Here is a 23,253-nt window from a genome sequence, read left to right on the forward strand (position 1 = left end):
AAAAATCTCAAGTTATGAGATCAATGATAATATGAGAATGTTGAGCTATTTCTTGATTTTGTTAATTTTATTCATTGACGATGACTCTATTTCTAAAAGCTCCAAAGTGTATGAATTGATACTTTATGATATTTATGATCTGGCTCTATGTTTTCCCTTGATGTTATTCTTCATTGATAGCCTCACCTTATAATGCTCATCCCTTCAAGGTGAGACACGCCGATCATGATTATTTCATAATACAATCGTAGGTTACCGACGTTACGTCACTCCGATGGAGTTATAGATTTTGATTGGGCTTATGGATGATGATAATAATATCGTGTCTATATGGCATGGGCAGCACCACTAGTGGGTGGCGTGAGATGATTACCCCGGACGCGGGAGGCCCGGACCCGGGCTAATGATGTTATTTGATTCAGACAGTTTATGTATGTATGGGTGATATGTTTTGAAGGTAAAAGTGAGCATGCATGATTCCGCCTTAAGAGGCAAGCAGTTACAGTCATACCTTTTTCTTATATTTTCCATATTTCCTTATTATGTTGTTGTTCATGTTCTGTACATATTATCATGTTATCATTCATGCCTTACATACTCAGTACATTACTCGTACTAACGTCCCTTCTTGTGGACGCTGTGTTCATGCCAGCAGGATCAGGTAGCCAGTCGGACGATCCACAGCAGTAGGACCTCCCCTCTGCAGCAGTCAGTACGCTCCATTGATCCTGAGCTACAACCCTTTTGGTATGCTATTCGGTTACGTACATATATGGGTGCGGCAGGGCCTTGTCCTGTCCTTTCTACAGTTTGTACTCCATAGAGGTCTTCAGACAGTTATATGTAGTCGTGTTGTTATGCAGCCTCATCGACATTTATTTTGTTGTACAGGATATATGAAGCGGCCAGATCGGCTTGCTCTGCTACTCTCGATATTTATGTTTATATGTATGTGTTGGCCGTGAGCCCCCAGTATAGTGTCTTTTATGTTGATTGTTCGAGAGACAGTACTGCTCAGTTACAGATTGTGTATGGGCCCGAGATAGTCTGTGAGAAGTAAATGCAAGCATAGGAGTGCTTGGCCAGTAGTGGTCAGGCACTTGTTACGGCCCATCGGTTTAGGTCGTGACAAAATCGGTCTGCTTGTGATCCTTTCCCTGTATGCTTATATATATGTCCATATGCATGTTTTATGAGATTCTGGAGTAAAGTTTATTATGCAAATGTTATAGCACACTGTACCGATCAAGCGTCAGATAGAATGGGCCACCAGGTTACTTAATATAGAGTAAGAACGAGTTCAGGGGTGCTTGATCAGTAGTGGTCGGGCACTCGTCGCAACTCATCGGTTTGGACTGTGACAAAAGTGGTATCAGAGTAGTTCGTCCTAGGGATTGTCTACCGACCGTGTCCGATAGAGTCCTATTTATGGGTATGAAGCCGGCTACACTTATAAACAGGAGGCTGCAGGGCATTTGGGAATCATCGACCTTTACTTTTATCTTAGATTGTACGATAGAGCCAGAGCCTAGGAAGGATCGCTTCTGACCCTCTTTTCCTGCAGATAAGTGCGGACTGAAAGAGATGAAGAGACCGGCCTCAGATAGTGGGGGTACCAAGAAGGCCCCAGAGTGGATTCAGGACCATAGGCTCCGGGACCGAGCAGGAGGAGCCTTAGCTATTCCATTGAGACCGATCCTTCTGAGAACCCCGCGGTGATTCCCCCAGAGTTTCTGACTTCCATAGAGGAGGACCCGTCGGAGGACAGTTATGACACAAACCCGTCTGAGGGTTTGTATGAGACACCGGAGGAGAAAATTCCTGAGGCTTTACCCGCTGCTCCTATGGTAGAGCACTACGTCTGGCCAGCCACCCCGGTGAGTGTTACTGATTACTCTAGTCCTCTATCTTGGCCGTCAGTAAACCAGGAGCTGCCGGAATACCCGTATCCCTTAGACTCGGATGAAGGAGATGACGAGGGCAAGACTAGTAGAAGGGGGGGGGGGTGATGATGAAGAGTATACTTCATGTTATAGCCCCCCAGATCAGGCTCAGGACCGGACGACTACAGGTATATGATTTTTATTGAAACGTCTTATAGATATGGGTGATTATTGCAGGTTATTATTTATGAGCGGAACTCCTAAAGGGACTAGTAACCAAAATACTTATAAGTAGCTGTAATTTAGATATTTCGCCGCCACTAGGAACCTTGGGGAGAGGAAAGGAAGATAGTTACATGTGTTGATTAATGGTTATTATTGAGGATTCCAAAGGCCAAAATAGCATTTGCTCAGTCAGGAGAGTAAGGTATACTTTCTAACCTGAAGAGAGATGTATTATAGAATTTTACTTGTGAACCATTTGAGTTTTAACTTGTTATTTTCTAAGTCATATGGTAAGAGGGTCATGCACTAAGACAGATGTGAATTTTAACATCAGAGATACCATGAACTATCGGACAAAGGTGATAAAGTCACTTGGCTGACCTATGGATAAAAGGAAGGTGGAGTAGAGTCGGTTTTCGAGTGAAAGGCACTTATTAAGCTTGTATAGCCAGGAAATCATAATCAAGGATTTAGGAAGAATGCGCGAAGGAGTCCTACAGATTCAGACAAAAGAGACAGATGAGAAGCTAGAGTATCCTAAGGGAAATTGGAGTATGTGAAGTGGTTGGAAACCCTAAGAGGTTGCGAAGGATGAGGCGGACTAGATTGGTGAAGAGGAAGAAGGTGCATCACAGTTCTAGAATTAGGATAAGTTCAAATAGTGTTGGGAATATACTTTGTAAGCGAGGCATTAGCAAATGTATATATATATACGCGACATCCCATATGTGGTTACGTCAACCAGTATGTGTGCCCGGCGATATGGTGATATATATATTAAAGGTACAAATCGAGCAGGTTAATGAAGTTCAAATGGAAAGTGCTACGGGGTATGTTGAAGTTATTTTCACTAAAAGTTAGAGTGGGAAATCCTAATGCAATAACACTGAGGAAAGAAAGAAAGTGAGTATACAAATGTAAAAAAAGTTGGAATGCCCTGAAGAAAGGATGAAGTGTAAGTAGCGAGGGCAAGTAAAGCTTCTAAGAGGGACAACGGTCAAGGCAGAGGACCATTTGGATTAAATTCTAAGGTAGGCATATGAAAGGAATAGAGTATGGTAGCATGGAACAAAAGATGAATGTGCGGGGTCAAAAAACAAACCTTGACAAGTGGGATTAAACGATAGTAACAACGAATAGGAATGTGAAGTAAAAGAGAATGATCAGGTCCTACAACGATAGTATGGGATCTCCAGCCCGTGGCAGGTATTTAAAGAGATAAATGTACGGTCATGTTGACATGATTACCTTGGAAATGGAGATGCCTTCCTAAAACATGACTCAAGAATAGAACGGATTGCACTTTTGAAGGGATATTTCACGAACTTCAGGGTCAATACTATCACATGATAAAGTGAAACAAAAGAGGGCATAATAAGTTAACAAAGCTAACTGGGAGGTAGTGCATCAATAACATGGGATAAGGATAAGGAGTACTGAACTTCGATTATAAAGGAATGATGTATGGGAAATATTTATGAATATGGACCATCTTTGGCGACGGGAAGGAGAAAAAGGTAGAGGGTATATTTGTAAGAAGTTCATGATAGGAACAAGAAGTGGCAGGACACTGGAAGAACTATAGCGCATAGCTGTAATGCAAATAAGTGGTTAGGGAGAATTATGGATAAGTGAACTAAGCGAATAAAATGATTGGTAATGGGAATGGACGAGTGTAGTATATTGATTTTAATGGTATATTATAGATGAAAAAAAGGGCATTGGAAATCAAGATTAAGAAGAATTTAAGTGATAATAGTCGTGGAGAAAGACGAGAGATAAAAGAGCAAAGTATGATCGAACATTCTGTAAAATGTTCCGATGTCCCCATTAACTCGTGGATTCGAGAAATCTTTAGTAATAAAAGGGCAGAAGTGGAAAGGCCTTATAGAAGGCAGCGAGAATGGCTCGGATGTGCATAAGCACCTCGATTAAATACCAGGCCCTCAACTAGCAGAAAAGAAAATAAGCCAAGCTATACGATAAAGGAATTCCAATATTATAAAGAACAAAAAGGGGATTGGTCGATAATTGCTAATATTCGGGAGCTATTGATGTGAAGGAACATCCTTAAAACGGGGGGAAGGACAAATCTAGTCCTGAAATGAGATAATTGTCAAATTCCAAGCAAAGAGATATGTTAGCTCAAAAAGCCAAAGTTTGAGACATAGTGGTATATTAATAACATATCAGGAAAAAGCAGAAACAGATTGAAAATAAGTATGTCATGAGGCAGGTATGGAAAGAAAGTATGATAGCAAGATAAGGGGATTACCGGATCAAAAAGAATGCTTCACGCGGGCGTGAGATGTGATAATCCTAGACCAGGGAAATTTGTGTCGCACCTAAATATGCGGCGACATATCTTAAAGGGTAATAAAAAGAGTAAGAAAGGTCTCCGAGTTAATTATAGAGAGAATAATGAAAAGGATGATGACTACAAAGGACACTTTGGGTTACTACGGAAGGAAATCTTGGCATTAGAGGGGATGAAAATGTTAACAAAAAGGAATAATGCTAAACGGTTTAGCAATCTCCAAAAAGAGGGAAAGCAATATTTGTGTAGATTGAGGGATAGCCTTACAACCAAGGATTAGAAAGTATCCCACGGGATGCTAACTATACAGAAAATAAAAGTATGTATTATGGAACTATATGAACCATCGACGTGTGGTTATGCCCAACAAAATGGTATGAAGGCAACAATAGAAAGCCAACGAAGAAGAGCAGCTAACTGAGTAATCACCGATATAAGGAGATCAAAGATAAGTGCACTTATGCTAGAAGGAAGTTTTGTTAAAGTGAGAGTTTGCCGTACTTCTATCATCATAAGTTTACATCGCAAGATTTGAGGAAAAGAAATTAAACGGGAAGCTTTGGTAGGAGCTCGAAGACATTATAGGTTACGGATCAGTTTGAACTATGATTATTGGTTCATCGCAGTGTGTGACCCTGGTACGAGAAATAATTAAGATGGTGAGGAAATGACATGTATGTACGTATTTGAGAAATTATATTGAGAATACTATTATAGTTGACCTTGGAAAAGAGTCGGGGCGAATAGCTTGAGAGACATAACCGTTAAGAGTAGGGATTCGCTAGTGATAAAATACTGTTGAAAAATCATTTGGGTGTCAATATATGTGAAAGTATGATAGAGATGTAAAGGACTAGAGATCCTAACTAATGAACTACAAGGAGTCAATACAGTACGTAGCTAAGATCAATGGGTACAAGAAGGGATATCTCGAGATAGCATCGAGCGAGTAAACACAAAAAGGCACCGTATTTGAGTAAGGGAGTTATCCACTAATAGGGACACAAGGAATGAGAAAAAGGGAGCACTCACAGGACGGCGAGTAGTTGTGACATGGCTAGTCAAAAACTACGATAATGGAGATAGAACGCAATGGGATGCTAGTTAGTTCCTAAATATATATATGAGAGAAAAAGGCGATGGAACACATGGATGAGTTCGATAAAAGAGCTAAGAAAGAATGAGAAGAGATTGACCAAATTATAGCATAAGTACATGGTAATCGGATTCTAAGAAAAAGGCAACCATTCTTATAAATCAATTGGGATATCGTGGATCTGCACTCTAAAACATTCAAGGACGAATGTTTTTAAGGGGGGAAGGTTGTTAAACCCCGTAATTCTATACATTGAAATTCATAAGTGTTGGGTGCCCCAGGTATGGACTCCGAATGTTACCTCCGAGGATATATGATATTACATGAACCTATCTTATGGTTACGAGGGTTTAAGCTCATATTACAAGTTCTGTAATGGACTGGGGATCAAGCAAATCGAAGAAAATAAGTTTGTCAAAGAATTGGAAAAAAGTTGACAGAATTTGGGTCAACTTTGGAGGGGTATATCTCCTAGTATATAAAGAGTTTTAAGGTGTATCAAAATCTTAAAATGAAGTTCGTCGAGTGTCGTTTCCAACGCAGCAAACCACTCATCGATACGACATCGGAGTAGAGAATTATGGACCTTACAAGTTAGGCTGACATAGCAGAAACGCGCGCTACAGTAACCGAAGCGCTGCTACAGTAACAGCTACAGTGCCTGAACCAACATTACCCAACTATAAAAGGGTCAAAACCCCATTTTCCCCCCAAAAATCAGATCCAAAGGCTCAACAACATATAGGGTCATTTTGGTCATAAAAAGTTGAGGGTTTTGAGTGACTTTAACTAATCAAGGCTCAAGTAGTGCATAGTTATGACTAGAGCATCATTTTACAGTGGAATTTGGCGTGGATTCACGGTGGACATCGGAGATATGATCGTTTTAATAAGAATGAGGTATGAATCCCTTCTTATTAATGTTGTCTTAGGTTAATTTATGGGAATAAAGTGATTAAGTGATGTTATAGTAGATTAGTTGGTGGAAATCGGATAAAAATCATATGACATGTCTTGTGGAGTATTTTGATATTGCTGATGATATGGTTGATGCTAGTATTGTTGTTATTGCTGTTGGTTGTTGGTTGTTGGTATTGTGATTTTGGGCTAGGGATATAAATAGAGGAGATGCTGCCGAAATTTTGGCAGACTCTAGAAAGAATTAGTTTGAAGGCTTAAGACAAGCCTGTGAAGATGAGTCTAACAATAGTATAAATCTTCTTGATTGTAGACTTGCGAGTCCGGGAAGTAGAAGTTGGACGAATAGATACGCTTTAAGGTATGTAAGGTTTTCCCTTTCTTTCATTTTGCCCTGATCCTATGATATGAACGAACAAACGAGTAAGCGAGATTCCATATTACTCTACTCTTAGAAGTACTAGGAGTACTTCTATCTTTGATGTTCCTTCTGTTCACGACTTTTGAGATTCCATGATTTAATGATGTTAGCTCAGTAAACGTTCATCAGAGGTACAATGACATCATATTATTCAAAGAGTCATATTATCTTATTTTACTTACACAGTGCACTATTTTCATTTATCATATATGTATATATATATGTATATATATATAAGGCACAGTTGACAGGGGTGAAGCTGTGGCCTATGTTGCGACGTTGATATACCTATAAGACACATCCGACAGGGCGTGAAGATGTGACCTATGTTGTGGCGTTCCTATTCATTTTTATGTGTATATATGATATGGTTTTTTTAAAGAATGCATGCATACTGTACGCCCTCAGAGGCATTTCAAATTTACTGGGTCATACAGACAGTTTCAGATATATAGATTGATTTTCATGTTCAAAATGATTTTCATGATTTTATGTGCATATTGTTCCTATGCCTTACATACTCGGTACATTATTCGTACTGACTCCCCTATTGCTTGGGAGGGCTGCCTTCATGCCCGCAGGTTCAGGTAGCCAGCCGAGTGAGTCAGGCCTGTAGGATCTCTCCTCAGTCTTAGCCAGCGAGCTCCATTTAGACTGGAGCTTCAGCCCTTTTTGGTATGCTATTTTGATATGTACATATATGGGTATAACAGGGCCGTGTCCTGTCTTTTCTACAATTTATATTCCATAGAGGTCTGTAGACAGTTGTATATAGTGGGGGTGTCATACGGCTTCAGTTGTTCCTCACTTTTTTGTACAGTAAATATATGGTGGCTAAATCGGTTTACATTGTGATCCTTTGCTCGTATGCTTATATATATGTCCATATGCATGTTTTATGAGATTCTGGAGTAAAGCTTATTGTGCAGATGTTATAGTAGACGGTACCGATCGAACGTCAGATAGAATGGGCCACCAGGTTACCTAATATGGAGTAAGAACGAGTTTAGGGGTACTTGATCAGTAGTGGTCAGGCACTCATCGCAGCTCATCGGTTTGGGCTGTGACAATGATGATATGGATTAAATGACTACATGCCGAAGGGGCTGTGTCGTCATCCATATATATAGCCAAAAATAGGTGGCATAATTCCGAGCTTGATGTCTGCAATCGTTAAAATATGAATGTGATTCCTGCATCAAGATTTGCGGTTGCTATTGCAGTCTACTTCAAGTTAACGTTATCATAGTTCAGGGATAGTGGTAGTCATGAGAAAAGCCTCCGCACTTGAGTATGCAGTAGTTAACTTGAAAATTCTGATTAAATGTTGTAATTCTGGACACAGGGGTTAGCGGTCATCATGAGAGGAATATGATACTACACTTTAATGTGTAGTCTATATTTGGGTATTTTTTACTATAGGTGACATTAGACCAACTGGTATACCGCGGTCACCATATGAGGATAGCGGGACATACGACATCTGATTTGGACAGTCATCGCGATATGCAAAGATGATGCGACACCAAATTTTCAAGGATAGTGGACGTCGTAAGAAACAAAGACGACTCTGCACAAGAAAACATGGGTTTCATGATTGACATATCGACTTACGAAAACGACAACCGGACTGAGGTGTGTAGGTTCGCAGAACTGTGGCATAGCCCTACCCAGATCCCAATAGAAGTTATCATTGAACGATGAAAACCTCTGAAATTTATGAAAAGAGCCAGTCAAAGTGTTACATCTGACATTTTTGTTTATTCGAAAAATTCAAGATAAATGGACTTGTGATGAATAAGGCCACAATTGAACTTTACTTGGTATGAAGGTGTAGGTTATGATTACAACAGTTTGGAATTTAAGAAAGGAGGCCAAGGGCAAAATTGAAATTTTGGAAACTTGCCCCATGAATTACAATATGTAACCAACAATTTTGGGCTCAAAAATAATAAGTAAATGAGGCTCAATTTGGGAAGGCCCAACCGGCCACCACCTAGGCCCAAGTCCATGGAATTAATTTCCATGTGACAATATATATATATCTATGTTTATCCAAAGAAGGTTCAAGAAAGAACACAAAGCAAGAACAAAGAAAAAAAAAAGAGAGAGAGGGTTCGGGTGAAGGAGGAAAAAAGAAAGGAAAGAAAGAATTTTTTTTTGGAGCCAATCCTTGATTAAAAAAAAATCCATTTCTTGTGAAATAATTACCAAGTGCAAGGCCCTCTACAAGTTGATAAAATTATTGTGGCAAGAAAGCAACTTTAACCCCAAGTGAAGAAAAGGTAAGAACCAATCCAATTTCTTATGTTATGAAGCTTGAATTGTGGTGTGGAATGTAGAAAATGAGTAGAAATCATGAAAACATGGAAGTTGCATGATGCTTATGTAAAGTAGTATGTAGCCGTGCATGAGCATGTGTTGTGTAAGCAAAGATGAGTTGATTTCATGTTGTATTCTAGTTATGGTTGTGTGAAATCTATATTGGAAACGAAAGTTGAATGAATTGAGTTGAATTGAAAAAAAAAATATGGATGTTGGCCGTGGCTATGGAAGGATTTGATATGGTGATGAATTGTTTTGTTTGATATGTTAGTTGTATGGTTATGATCTTTATAATTTAAATGACGGAAAAATGATGTAAGTTTGCATTGATTTGGAAGTGTTGGAGGAATTATGGCATTATATTGGAAAGTAGACTAATAGTGTTATATTATGTTTTATTGTGATTGTTGATGTTGTTGATGTTGTTGGTGGGTTGTTGTTGAATACTCTGAGCCGAGTTAAATTCTCGGGGTGTCAAAGTTATAGGGGAAGTGCTGCCGAAATTTCGGTAGCCAAGCTTAACCCAAATATTAAAATGTTAACTTTCATGAATAGTAACTGGTAAAAGTGACCATTTGCAGTTTTTGGACGAAACGGGAATTGAGATTTGACGATCGTAAGGCGCAATCCAGGTATGTAAAGCCTACCTTTCCTTCTTTTGGCATGTCCTAGTCATACTAGGTTAAGATCGGACCCTCGGGGATAATTCTGCTCTTGGAAATCCGAGTTCAAGTTTGGGCACTATTCATTCAGCGCAATTGAAACATATTCCTTATAATTGGTTGCAAGAATGTTCAAACCTTCATAACTTTTGTTATTGTGTCCGAATCTCTCCGAAACTTTCGTAGATGGCTTTATGGAGCCTAAAGTCTGTGATTTGTGGCCGCCGCCTCGATTTGACTCAAGGTGGGCCCGCAAGCCCCGAGGCTTCCCTTATTTGGTTTGTTTGACTTATTTCTGTCCGATATGAAAAGTGATCGTTTGCCTAGGACTCAAAGGTCCGTTTGAAATTCCTATACCATTATTGAACGTTTTGCACTATGAATGATATTAGATTTTCGGAAAATGACCTGTGAATTGTTTTTCAAAGGTTTTGCAGTTTGGAACTTCGTAACTTCTATACATTAATTTTGATCGACCTGACTCCTACTCCGAGCCTTCTGGCGTCGGTATATGCCTATATGTAATTATGTGTCGAGTCCTGTAAATTATTTTAATATGCATATGGTCTCTGCACTACTCCGTTCGTGCCATTCGTTATGATTTCGTTCGTCGGTACCCGGGCCGGCTTTGTGATCGTGCGCGCTATACCATATTCGGAAGTATGATGTGTTACGGTTTCCGAGGCCTCGCCATAGGGCCGGTTACCATCTATGGAGTTATGATGTGATATGGCATTTGATATGTTCTGATGATGTGGTATGTGTGTGATACGATTTGTCTGGAGACTGTACGGAGATTTGAAAAACGTCTGGAGTATGATGTGTTATGGCACCAGCGTCGGGGGTGACCACGTTCCTAAGCCCTATACATGATTTTTTTTATTTACATTTGTACATTTATCTTCCGTACAGGTTTGATTTGCTACTTTGACGTTTGTGTTTGTTCCTTCTGACTCCAGTTAGGATTGTGATTTCTGTACCTTCTGTTTTACATACTCAGTACTTCTCCCGTACTGACCCCCTGTTCTTCGGGGGGCTGCGTTTCATGCCCGCAGGTCCAGAAGCTCGTTTGGGTAATCCACCGGTTTAGGCTACCTATTCTGCTATTTTGGAGGGCTCCCCTTGATCCGGAGCTTAACTTTTGGTACATACCTTTTGCTGTGCGTGTGTTCTGTACATTTGTGGCTGTATGGGTACGGCGGGGCCCTGTCCCATCATATGTTCGCATGTTCTGTTTTGTTTTAGAGGCCTGTAGTCATGTTTGTGGGTCGTGGGTCCGGTGTGTTCGTATGTGGTTCTATTTTACGTTCTTAAGCGGCCCGTATGCTATTATGGCCAAGACGGCCCATAAGTTTGTACGTGTGTGTGTGCATTTGGGCGATGTATATTCCGCCACCTTTCTGATTTTGATATGACTGTCCTGCACGGGCGACCGCTTAAGATAAGTGTTTGTTCAATGCTTGTATGACGTCTGCTATTAGTTTTCAGTTCGAATAACTTATGTTAAGTCTGAATGAGTCTTAATATGATGATCTGGTCTGTGGGTCTGTTTGGGGTGCCTAAGTAGGGTACCAGTCGCGGCCCACGGGGTTGGGTCGTGACACAAAGTATCGTGATTATTATCTAGAGTAGATCATCTTTTAGAAAAATACATGAAAGACACACACTGGCAGGAAAAAGAGAGGAGACGGACAAGCATTTGCGAAAGGATGGACGAAATATTGGAGGATGACTCCAATGTCAACAAAATGAAGAAATACCATTTAGGTATGACTATATTAAAATCAAAATTTTCAAAAACTAACACGCAGGACTCATCATTTGGAGATGGCGAAAAGCTGCCAAGGTAGGAAGCAAGAGCTAGACTCAAGACATGCGGAGCGAACGTGGAACTCTTCTTGGGAAACCGATCAAAAATTGTGTACGAAAGTCAAGCTTTCTACACCGATATTGAAACATCACTTCAAGCAACTGCACTCATAAATCTTTTGAAAAATCGCTTCCGGTCGGGTTTTTCACCGGAAATAGTCAAAGGGATTCCCACATAAAGGGATATTTCTTTTCAGGCTATCGAGTCGAACTACAATTGGCCTGATTCCCAAAGCCAGGGATATGTAGGCTACTCAAAATTCAAGGCTCGACCATATTCCTATAATTACTGCGACACACCTCGAGGTAGTTTAATGAAAATTCCTATTTTTCGTAGTCATCATAGAGTCAGAACTACAAACAGCCTGAATTCTCACTTAGCCAGTGATATGTAGGAAGCCCAGAAGCCAGGGTCCGGCCATACTTCCGAAATTTTGCGCAAGAGGACTGTAACTTCTATTATTTGGTAGAAATTAGGATTGTCAAATTCGGAGCTCAAGGATGGCCTCGCCATCCTCGAACTCCGAAGGGGAAATTGTTGACACCTAATTTCCACCGCATAAGACGCGTATTTCAATTTTTAAAATTCCCGAGTCAAAGATGGAGCAAAGATGCACCTTTAATTAAAATTTAAAAATCCCGAGAAAATTGCAAAAATTGACGTTTAATTATTATTTTTTATAAAAAATTAACAATTACAAGAAATTACGAGTTACTTACGGTCACAAACATAATTTGAAAAGAAGATACATATCCCGCTCCGTCCGACTCTAGAAAACTGTTAATTAAAAGCGACGTATAAACTACCGCTCATTTTTACTGCGTTTATTTCCATTTTTGGATATTTCTCAAAAGTATATCAATATTGGGCTCGTTTCAAAGCACGTATATTAAAACAACGTGTTGCGATTACCACTATTTCTATCCTATAATGGGTATTTCCCCACCCTCTTTGTGGTGTGGGATGCTATGGCCGAGCCTTTAAGGCTTTAGCCACCTTATGCCACCACACCACCACAAAAACGGGGTGTGTGGTGATTTGCTCGACGGTGGGATGATCATTTGGGGTACGTGTATGCCTAGATGAGGTTTTAACGGCCCTATTTTTTTTTTGGTCTGCTTTTGTTGTTTTGTGTGTGTTGGCGTAGTATTTGCCAACTGGATCTACAATCCGATCTCATTCTTTTTATTCCTTGTACAACTTGCGAAATATTAGGGATTTTTAGTACAATTGAGTACAAAGTGCTGGATTATTTTTTCATTATTCATTTTTTTTTAATTTGAATATGTGACGATTGAGAATCTTTCATCCTTGGGTGTACTATATTCGTATGAATTTAGAATTTATTTTGCCATTAGTATGATTAGGATAAGATCCCTTTTGTTTTATTTGATTTTGGGATTTCTGATTTTTGTGCATGTGGGAAAATTCATTTGAAAAGGTCTAGAATCTTCTATTTTTGTCGAGAGGAAAATTTTCGCCCTGCTATAAATAGATAGGGGAGGGTGATAGTGTAAGGGGTTGGGTCTTTGGGTCTTCTCTCTTCTCTAAACAAAGGAGGGTTCGTGTCACGACCCGGCTAGGGGGCCGCGACGAGCACCCGATGCTACCCCACCCGAGCATCCTCTTATCGTACATAACATAACATCTAGGTGAACCATAAGTCAATTCGTGCTTTTCTTATCGTTAATCATATTGATCCCATTAGACGACCATCATCATTTAACATATCATAGGCATCTGTGTCACATCATAAGTACAAGGCCGACGTGGCTAACAAAAGATATACAAAACATGGGCCGACATGGCCGAACATCTCTACCCACATACACATGACTACGAGCCTCTAAGAGTATGACATATCGTATGAGCGGGACAGGACCCCGCTATGCCCATAATTCTATACACAAAAGAATAAGTACCCAAAAGCTACGACTCCGAAAGAAATGGAGCTCTGCTATGCAATCTCTGAATAAGCAGCTATGGATCAAGTCTGTCTCCCTGTGCACCTGCGGGCATGACGCAGCGTCCACAAACAAAAGGACGTTAGTACGAAGAATGTACTGAGTATGTAAAGCTTGATCAACATCAATATAGAAGCATAATAGATATCATATGAAAATAGCATAGGAGAGGAGACAGTAATATCATCATCATGTCGCTTACTTGCATACATCGTCGTTCGTATCCCATAATAATACTTGTACCATACTTGTGCTCATATTCGTATACATGTCCTTATTCGTATTCCTATACATAGTCTTTTCACATTCATATTCATATTATATACATAGTCATTTCATATACATAGCCTTTACATAGCATACCCGACCTCATAGGATCGGTGTTTCATACATACTTAGCCAACCAAGGCTCAAGATCATACATACCTGGCCCTACCAAGGCATCAGGGTTATCCGTACCTTCTGCAGAAGTGCGCGCGCGTTACATAATCATATACATACTTTATACATAGTTATATACATATAGTCTTACCCGGCATCATAAGCTCGCGTTCTTATCATAGCCCTTCATAGGCATACATATACATATATCATAGCTCGTAAGCATCTCTAGTCTCATTTTACTCTCATCATCATTACTATCCTCATCATTATCGTTACATTTACATTATAGACTTACTCCTCATACGAGGAACGTAGTATAATCATAGTACATATCAAGGGTCGTGAGCTTATGAGCTCGGAATGTCAACCATGTGAAGACAACATAATCATATAGAGGAATTTAGGAATTTGGCCAAGAACCATGCCTTATGAAAGAAGGGTTAGCCTTACATACCTTTCCGTCGAACTATTCTACACTTGCACGTTCCCTTCCAATGCTAGCGTTTATACCTTCATTAATATCATAACAATGGCCATTAGTCATTCACATTATCTAGATTCCTCAATTTGCCTCTAATTCACCCACATTCATGGTCATATCACCCATCTTCGTCCATTCGTCTAAAGTGTTTAGTTCATGATCTCAATACCATTTATAACACATTCGTATCACAACACAACAACATTCATAACTCAATTCAAACTATTTCTCAAAATGTCACTATTCATCATTCATGACCTAGTTGACCACATTTTCTACAATCCATGTATTTTAATTCTCCAATACCTTAAACATCTCGTAAAAATCATGAATCTTACCTTAGAAGTTGTAGGAACAAGCTTTGGTTGATAATACTCTTCTTTAAGCAAAACCCTTATTTTTCTGCATTTGGATTTCTTGACTTGGATGATCCTTGATGATTCCCTTATCCTTGATTCACTTGTCTTAATGTTATGGATGACTTATAATCCTTGGAAACTCATATAATAAATGTAGAGAGAAGTTTTAGAGAGAAGTGGTGTAATGTTGTAATGAAATAAAATAAGTCTTGATCCTCATATTTAATGAATTGGAAAATCTGTGCTGGGTGAACAGTGGTCGTCCATGGAGGTTTATGGTCCGTATTCCACTTTACGGGCCGTCCCTCGTGGTCGTCTTTAAGCTTAAGTAGGACCAGAGACTTTGGCCTGCATGCATGGTGATTTACGACCATGGTTTATGGGCCGTAAATCACTTTACGGTCCGTCCACCAGGTCGTATTTTAGCTATTTCCTCAGCTGGCAGAAAGTTGAAGTTGGACATGCCAGTTTACGACGTCAAGTTTACGGACCGTATTGCATTTTACGGTCCGTATTTTGCACTATACGACCACTGGGCAGTTTTGCCAACTTTCAATTTTTCTCATTTCTCGACTTTTCATTCTAATCATCCACATCCCTTTTCATACATTTCCCATGAAACATTTTACACTCGCACTCCTCGGACACATCATTAGTTCGTTTACTTGCGTACCAACGGGAAATTTTTCGAGGTGTAACATTCTACCCCCCTTAGGAACATTCGTCCTCGAATGTTAAAGGCTTGGGGAATTTTATAAAAATTTCGCTAGAGTTTCCTCTGTAATGTGGCACTACCACCCTGTCACAACAGCCCACAATAACAATGCCTCACAGGGCAATAATACAACAGCACTAGAAATTTTGCCACACACGACCTGAATGTATAAAAGGGAAAACATGCATACCTTATGATTTTGACGTCTCATCTTGGACTTCTTCCAAGGGCTTAAATAAATGTGGGTATTTGGATCGCATATTCTCTTGTGGTTCCCATGTCATTTCCTCTCGATTGTCAATTCTCCACAGAACTTTAATTGAGGCCACTTCTTTGTTTCTAAGCCTCCGTAGTTGCCTATCTAATATGGCAATGGGTATTTCATCATAAGTTAACTTTTCTGTCACTTGAATAACATTCACTGGGACGATCCTCGTAGGATCTCCAACACACTTCCGAAGCATCGAGACATGAAATACTGGATGGACTGACTCCAAATCTGGAGGTAGATCTAGCTCATAGGCCACTTTGCCTATTTTGTGTATAATCTCATAGGGTCTGATATACCGGGGACTGAGCTTCCCCTTTTTGCCAAATCTCATAACGCCTTTCATTGGCGACACTTTCAAGAATACCCAATCCTTAACTTGGAACTCTAAGTCCCTTCGACGATTATCCGCATAGGACTTCTGACGACTTTGAGCCGCTAGCAACCGATCTTGTATGTGCTTAACTTTCACTATTGCTTGCTGGACCAAGTCTGGCCCTATCAACTTAGCTTCTCCGGTTTCAAACCACCCAATTGGGGATCTACACTTTCGCCCATATAGAGCTTCATACGGTGCCATTTGAATGCTAGAATGATAATTGTTATTGTAAGAAAACTCAATGAGTGGCAAATGGTCATCCCAATTTCCTCCAAAATCTATCATACATGCCCGTAAAATATCTTCGAGAGTCTGAATAGTACGTTCAGCTTGCCCATCGGTCTGTGGGTGAAACGCTGTGCTTAGGCGCACTTGGGTCCCTAAACCTTCTTAGAAAGACCCCCAAAAATTTGTTGTAAACTGAGTCCCTCTATCGGAGATAATAGATACCGGAACGCCATGGAGTCTCACTATCTCTTTAAGATAAAGCTTGGCATAATCTTCTGCTATATAGGTCGTTCTGACCGGTAAGAAATGCGCTGACTTTGTGAGCCTATCCAGGATCACCCATATAGAATCATATTTACGTCGAGAACGGGGTAACCCTGTAATGAAATCCATATTAATCACTTCCCACTTCCAAGTTGGGATTTCTATAGCTTGCAATAACCCACCCGGCTTTTGGTGTTCTATCTTCACTTGTTGGCAATTAGGACACTGAGCTACGAATTCCGCTACGTTTTTCTTCATCCCATTCCACCAATATATAGTCTTAAGATCATGATACATTTTCGTCGCTCCAGGGTGAACGGAGTAACGGGAACAATGAGCTTCTCTCAAAATCTGATGGCGTAGACCTGCCACATCGAGAACACATAACCTACCTCGACATCAGAGAACTCCGTCTTCCGAAATGTCAAATGATGACCCCTCCTTCTGAGGGAGTGTATCTCTGTACTGCATTAGCATGGGATCCTCATATTGTCGCTCTTCTACTTCCGCTATTAACGATGAAACTGCTGAATTCTGAATAATAACTCCACTGCTACCGGAGTCTACCACTCGGACTCCTAGGCTAGCTAACTGCTGAAGATCACGGGCCATCTCTTTCTTTTCTGGTCGTACATCACTTAGACTTCCCATCGACCTACGGCTAAGAGCATCAGCCACAACATTTGCCTTTCCGGGGTGGTACAGGATTTCGACATCATAGTCTTTTAGCAACTCTAGCCATCATCGTTGCCGCAAATTCAACTCTTTCTGCTTGAAGATGTACTGGAGACTCTTATGATCTGTATAAATATCCACGTGGACACCATATAAGTAATGTCTCCATATCTTTAAAGCATGGACCACCGCGGCCAATTCTAAGTCATGGGTAGGATAATTCTACTCATGTTTCCGTAATTGTCAAGAAGCATACGCAATCACCTTACCATTTTGCATCAATACACAACCTAACCCGACGCCTGAAGCATCACAATAAATAACATATCTTTCCAATCCCTCTGGAAGTGTCAAGACTGGGACTGAAGTCAGTCGGTCTTTCAACTCTTGGAAACTACGCTCGCAAGCATCTGTCCATTGAAACTTAGCTGACTTCTGAGTCAACTTGGTGAGCGGTGCAGAAATAGAAGAGAAATCCTCAACAAATCTTCTGTAATAACCGGCTAAGCCCAAAAAGCTATGAACCTCCGTAGGGGTCGTGGGCCTTGGCCAAGTCTTCACTGCCTCAATCTTTTGGCTATCCACTCGAATACCGTCAGCTACAACAATGTGGCCCAGAAATGCCACTGAGTTAAACCAAAACTGGCATTTGGAAAACTTCGCGAATAACACTCGGGTTGGAAGAATTCCAAGGACAATTCGCAAATGATCCGCATGCTCGTCCTCGGATCTAGAATACACTAAGATGTCATCGATGAATACAATTACAAATAGATCCAGAAAATGCCAGAATACATTGTTCATTAAGTCCATAAACACTGCCGGTGCATTAGTTAGCCCAAACGACATTACTCGAAACTCGAAATGGCCATATCTTGTTCTGAAAGCTTTCTTAGGGATATCTTTCTCCCTAACTCTTACTTGGTGATACCAGGACCTCAAATCAATCTTTGAAAACCAGTTGGCACCTTGCAATTGATAAAATAAATCATCAATCCTCGGGAGGGGATACTTGTTCTTAATTGTCACTTTATTCAATTGCCGATAATCAATGCACATTCTCAAAGAGCCATCCTTCTTTCGGACGAACAATACGGGTGCTCCCCACGGGGATGAACTAGGCCTAATGAAGCCTTTTTCAAGCAAGTCTTTTAATTGCTCCTTCAACTCTTTCAACTCTGCGGGTGCCATCCTATAGGGAGGAATAGATATGGGTTTAGTGTCTGGCAACACATCAATCACAAAATCGATTTCTCGCTCGGGAGGAAGGCCTGGAAGCTCTTCTGGGAACACATCAGGAAATTCGTTCACTATCGGAACTGACTGAAGAGTCGACGACTCAACTTCTATATCTTGAACTCGCACTAGGTGATAAATGCACCCTTTCGTGATCATTTTTCTTGCCTTTAGATAGGAAATAAACCTACCTTTTGGTGATGCCGCATTCCCTTTCCATTCTAAGACTGGTTCTCCCGGAAACTGGAAACGAACAATCTTCATTCGGCAATCAACATTGGCGTAACAAGAAGCCAACATATCCATGCCCATAATAACATCAAAATCTAACATTTCTAGCACATGCAAATCAATCATGGTACGACGATCACAAATCACAATCACACAATTCCTATATACTCGGCTAGCTATTACCGACTCACCCACGGGTGTAGACACCTCGAAAGGTTTGATAGACTCCGGCTCAATTATAAATCGACCCGCAATATATGGAGTAACATATGATAATGTGGAGCCCGGATCAATCAAAGCATATACATCATGAGAGAATACCGATAATATACCTGTGACCACATCAGGAGAAGACTCAAGATCTTGGCGTCCAGCCAAAGCATAAATACGGTGCTGAGGACCGCTAGTACTGGGAACTCTGCCTCTACCTCTACCATGGCCGACTGGCGCATGTGAACCTGGCCCCGTAGGGCGTACAGATGCCGAAGATCCGGCTACCGACCCTGATGGCTGGGTCCTACCTCTACCATGTACTGAGGGGCAATCACGCATAATATGTCCTGGCCGACCACATGAATAGCAAGCGTCTGAACCTGATCGGCACTGACCCCAATGAAACTTTCCACACTGAGAACATCATGGTATGGGTGGCCTTGGCTGGCCTGAATGACCTCTAAACTGAAACCCCGAGTAACCCTGACTCGGCTCGGAACGAGTAGATCTGTCAAATCTCGGCCCCGTGAACTGTGGAGGTGTACTGGTCATAGAATAGCCTGAATGGCTGGGAAATTGCTGTCTGTGGCCTCCCCTGGACTCGCTCCTCAAACCCGAAGGTCTGGCCCTCTTGTTATGGCCCCTATCCTGCTCATGTTCATTTCTCCGCTGCTGTAGGTGTCCCTCTAATTCTTGAGCATGTGCCTGAATGCGTGCAATATCCATGCCATCCTGAAGGGACGCAGTTAAGCATTTATCCATCAAGTGTGGCCCTAGGCCTTTCACAAACCGGTGCACCCGATCGCCCATATCCGCTACCATGGCCGAAGCATACCTAGCCAAGGAATTGAAGCGGAGATTATACTCGGTAGCACTCATGCTACCTTGCCTCAGATTCAAGAATTTATCGGCCCTAGCTCGCCGAACTTCTGGAGGCATGTAGTGACGGAGAAAAGCATCGACAAACTCTTGCCATACCGGCGGAGGTGCATTGGCTCCCCGCGAAGCCATCCATATTGTATACCACTGGATCGAGATATCTCTCAATCTATAGGACGCTAGCTCTACCGACTCAGTGTCTGAAGCATGTATCAACCGGAGCGTCCTTAGCATACCATCAATAAAGTCCTGGGGATCCTCCTCCGGTTTCGACCCGAAGAATTTCGGGGGTTTCAAAGCAATGAAGTCACGGGCCCTTGCACTAACAGCCCTGTCACCTTGCCCTGCGCTTGGCCTCTGAGTCTGGGCCACAACCAACTGAGTCAACAAATTAATGGCCTCTCTCACGTCTTGGCCCGAAGCATTCGATAGAGTAGCTGGAGCTGGGGCTGAGGTTCCCACGTGCTCCTCGGTAATAGGCACTGTCTGGGAGGACTGAGATTGAGCCGCACTCTGGGACTCATCTTCCTCTACTACCGGTGGCGGTGCTCTTTCAGCCCGCTTTTCTGCCACCGTCTTGCCCTTTTGGGCTGCTGTAGCCTTTTTCTTTTTAGGCATCTCTGAAATACACAACACACGATTTAGGAACGATAATTTCTTACATTATAGCTCTATCGCACGATTCTTATGAAGAAAGAAGGTCATATATTCCTAAAATGTCCGCAGCTTCTCGTTTATAAGTGTGGCGCGCAACACACCCATAATCAAGACTCTACTAGACACGGCTCGTAGACACATCCTAGGACTGAACTGCTCTGATACCACTTTTGTCACGATCCGGCTAGGGGGCCGCGATGAGCACCCGGTGCTACCCCACCCGAGCACCCCCTTATCGTACATAACATAACATCTAGGTGAACCATAAGTCAATTCGTGCTTTTCTTATCGTTAATCATATTGATCCCATTAGACGACCATCATCATTTAACATATCATAGGCATCTGTGCCACATCATAAGTACAAGGCCGACGTGGCTAACAAAAGATATACAAAACATGGGCCGAAATGGCCGAACATCTCTACCCACATACACATGACTACGAGCCTCTAAGAGTATGACATATCGTATGAGCGGGATAGGACCCCGCTATGCCCATAATTCTATACACAAAAGAATAAGTACCTAAAAGTTACGGCTCCGAAAGAAATGGAGCTCTGCTATGCAATCTCTGAATAAGCAGCTATGGATCAAGTCTGTCTCCCTGTGCACCTGCGGGCATGACGCAGCGTCCACAAACAAAAGGACGTTAGTACGAAGAATGTACTGAGTATGTAAAGCTTGATCAACATCTATATAGAAGCATAATAGATATCATATGAAAATAGCATAGGAGAGGAGACAGTAATATCATCATCATGTCGCTTACTTGCATACATCGTCGTTCGTATCCCATAATAATACTTGTACCATACTTGTGCTCATATTCGTATACATGTCCTTATTCGTATTCCTATACATAGTCTTTTCACATTCATATTCATATTATATACATAGTCATTTCATATACATAGCCTTTACATAGCATACCCGACCTCATAGGATCGGTGTTTCATACATACTTAGCCAACCAAGGCTCAAGATCATACATACCTGGCCCTACCAAGGCATCAGGGTTATCCGTACCTTCTGCAGAAGTGCGCGCGCGTTACGTAATCATATACATACTTTATACATAGTTATATACATATAGTCTTACCCGGCATCATAAGCTCGGGGTCTTATCATAGCCCTTCATAGGCATACATATACATATATCATAGTTCGTAAGCATCTCTAGTCTCATTTTACTCTCATCATCATTACTATCCTCATCATTATCGTTACATTTACATTATAGACTTACTCCTCATACGAGGAACGTAGTATAATCATAGTACATATCAAGGGTCGTGAGCTTATGAGCTCGGAATGTCAACCATGTGAAGACAACATACTCATATAGAGGAATTTAGGAATTTGGCCAAGAACCATGCCTTATGAAAGAAGGGTTAGCCTTACATACCTTTCCGTCGAACTATTCTACACTTGCACGTTCCCTTCCAATGCTAGCGTTTATACCTTCATTAATATCATAACAATGGCCATTAGTCATTCACATTATCTAGATTCCTCAATTTGCCTCTAATTCACCCACATTCATGGTCATAACACCCATCTTCGTCCATTCATCTAAAGTGTTTAGTTCATGATCTCAATAACATTTATAACACATTCGTATCACAACACAACAACATTCATAACTCAATTCAAACTATTTCTCAAAATGTCATTATTTATCATTCATGACCTAGTTGACTACATTTTCTACAATCCATGTATTTTAATTCTCCAATACCTTAAACATCTCGTAAAAATCATGAATCTTACCTTAGAAGTTGTAGGAACAAGCTTTGGTTGATAATACTCTTCTTTAAGCAAAACCCTAGTTTTTCTCCATTTGGATTTCTTGACTTGGATGATCCTTGATGATTCCCTTATCCTTGATTCACTTGTCTTAATGTTATGGATGACTTATAATCCTTGGAAACTCATATAATAAATGTAGAGAGAAGTTTTAGAGAGAAGTGGTGTAATGTTGTAATGAAATAAAATAAGTCTTGATCCTCATATTCAATGAATTGGAAAATCTGTGCTGGGTGAACAGTGGTCGTCCATGGAGGTTTACGGTCCGTATTCCACTTTACGGGCCGTCCCTCGTGGTCGTCTTTAAGCTTAAGCAGGACCAGAGACTTTGGCCTGCATGCATGGTGATTTACGACCATGGTTTACGGGCCGTAAATCACTTTACGGTCCGTCCACCAGGTTGTATTTTAGCCATTTCCTCAGCTAGCAGAAAGTTGAAGTTGGACATGCCAGTTTACGACGTCAAGTTTACGGACCGTATTGCACTTTACGGTCCGTATTTTGCACTATACGACCACTGGGCATTTTTGCCAATTTCAATTTTTCTCATTTCTCGACTTTTCATTCTAATCATTCACATCCCTTTTCATACATTTCCCATGAAACATTATACACTCGCACTCCTCGCACACATCATTAGTTCATTTACTTGCGTACCAACGGGAAATTTTTTGAGGTGTAACAGTTCGAAGGGTTTATGTTTTGTTGATATTCCACTTAAATATATACTATATATATATATAGAAATATTACCAAAAATATATATAGAGATACTACTCCAATATAAAGGAGATT

The sequence above is a fragment of the Lycium barbarum genome, chromosome 2, assembly GCF_019175385.1.
Source record: "Lycium barbarum isolate Lr01 chromosome 2, ASM1917538v2, whole genome shotgun sequence".
In the NCBI taxonomy this organism is placed as follows: domain Eukaryota; kingdom Viridiplantae; phylum Streptophyta; class Magnoliopsida; order Solanales; family Solanaceae; genus Lycium; species Lycium barbarum.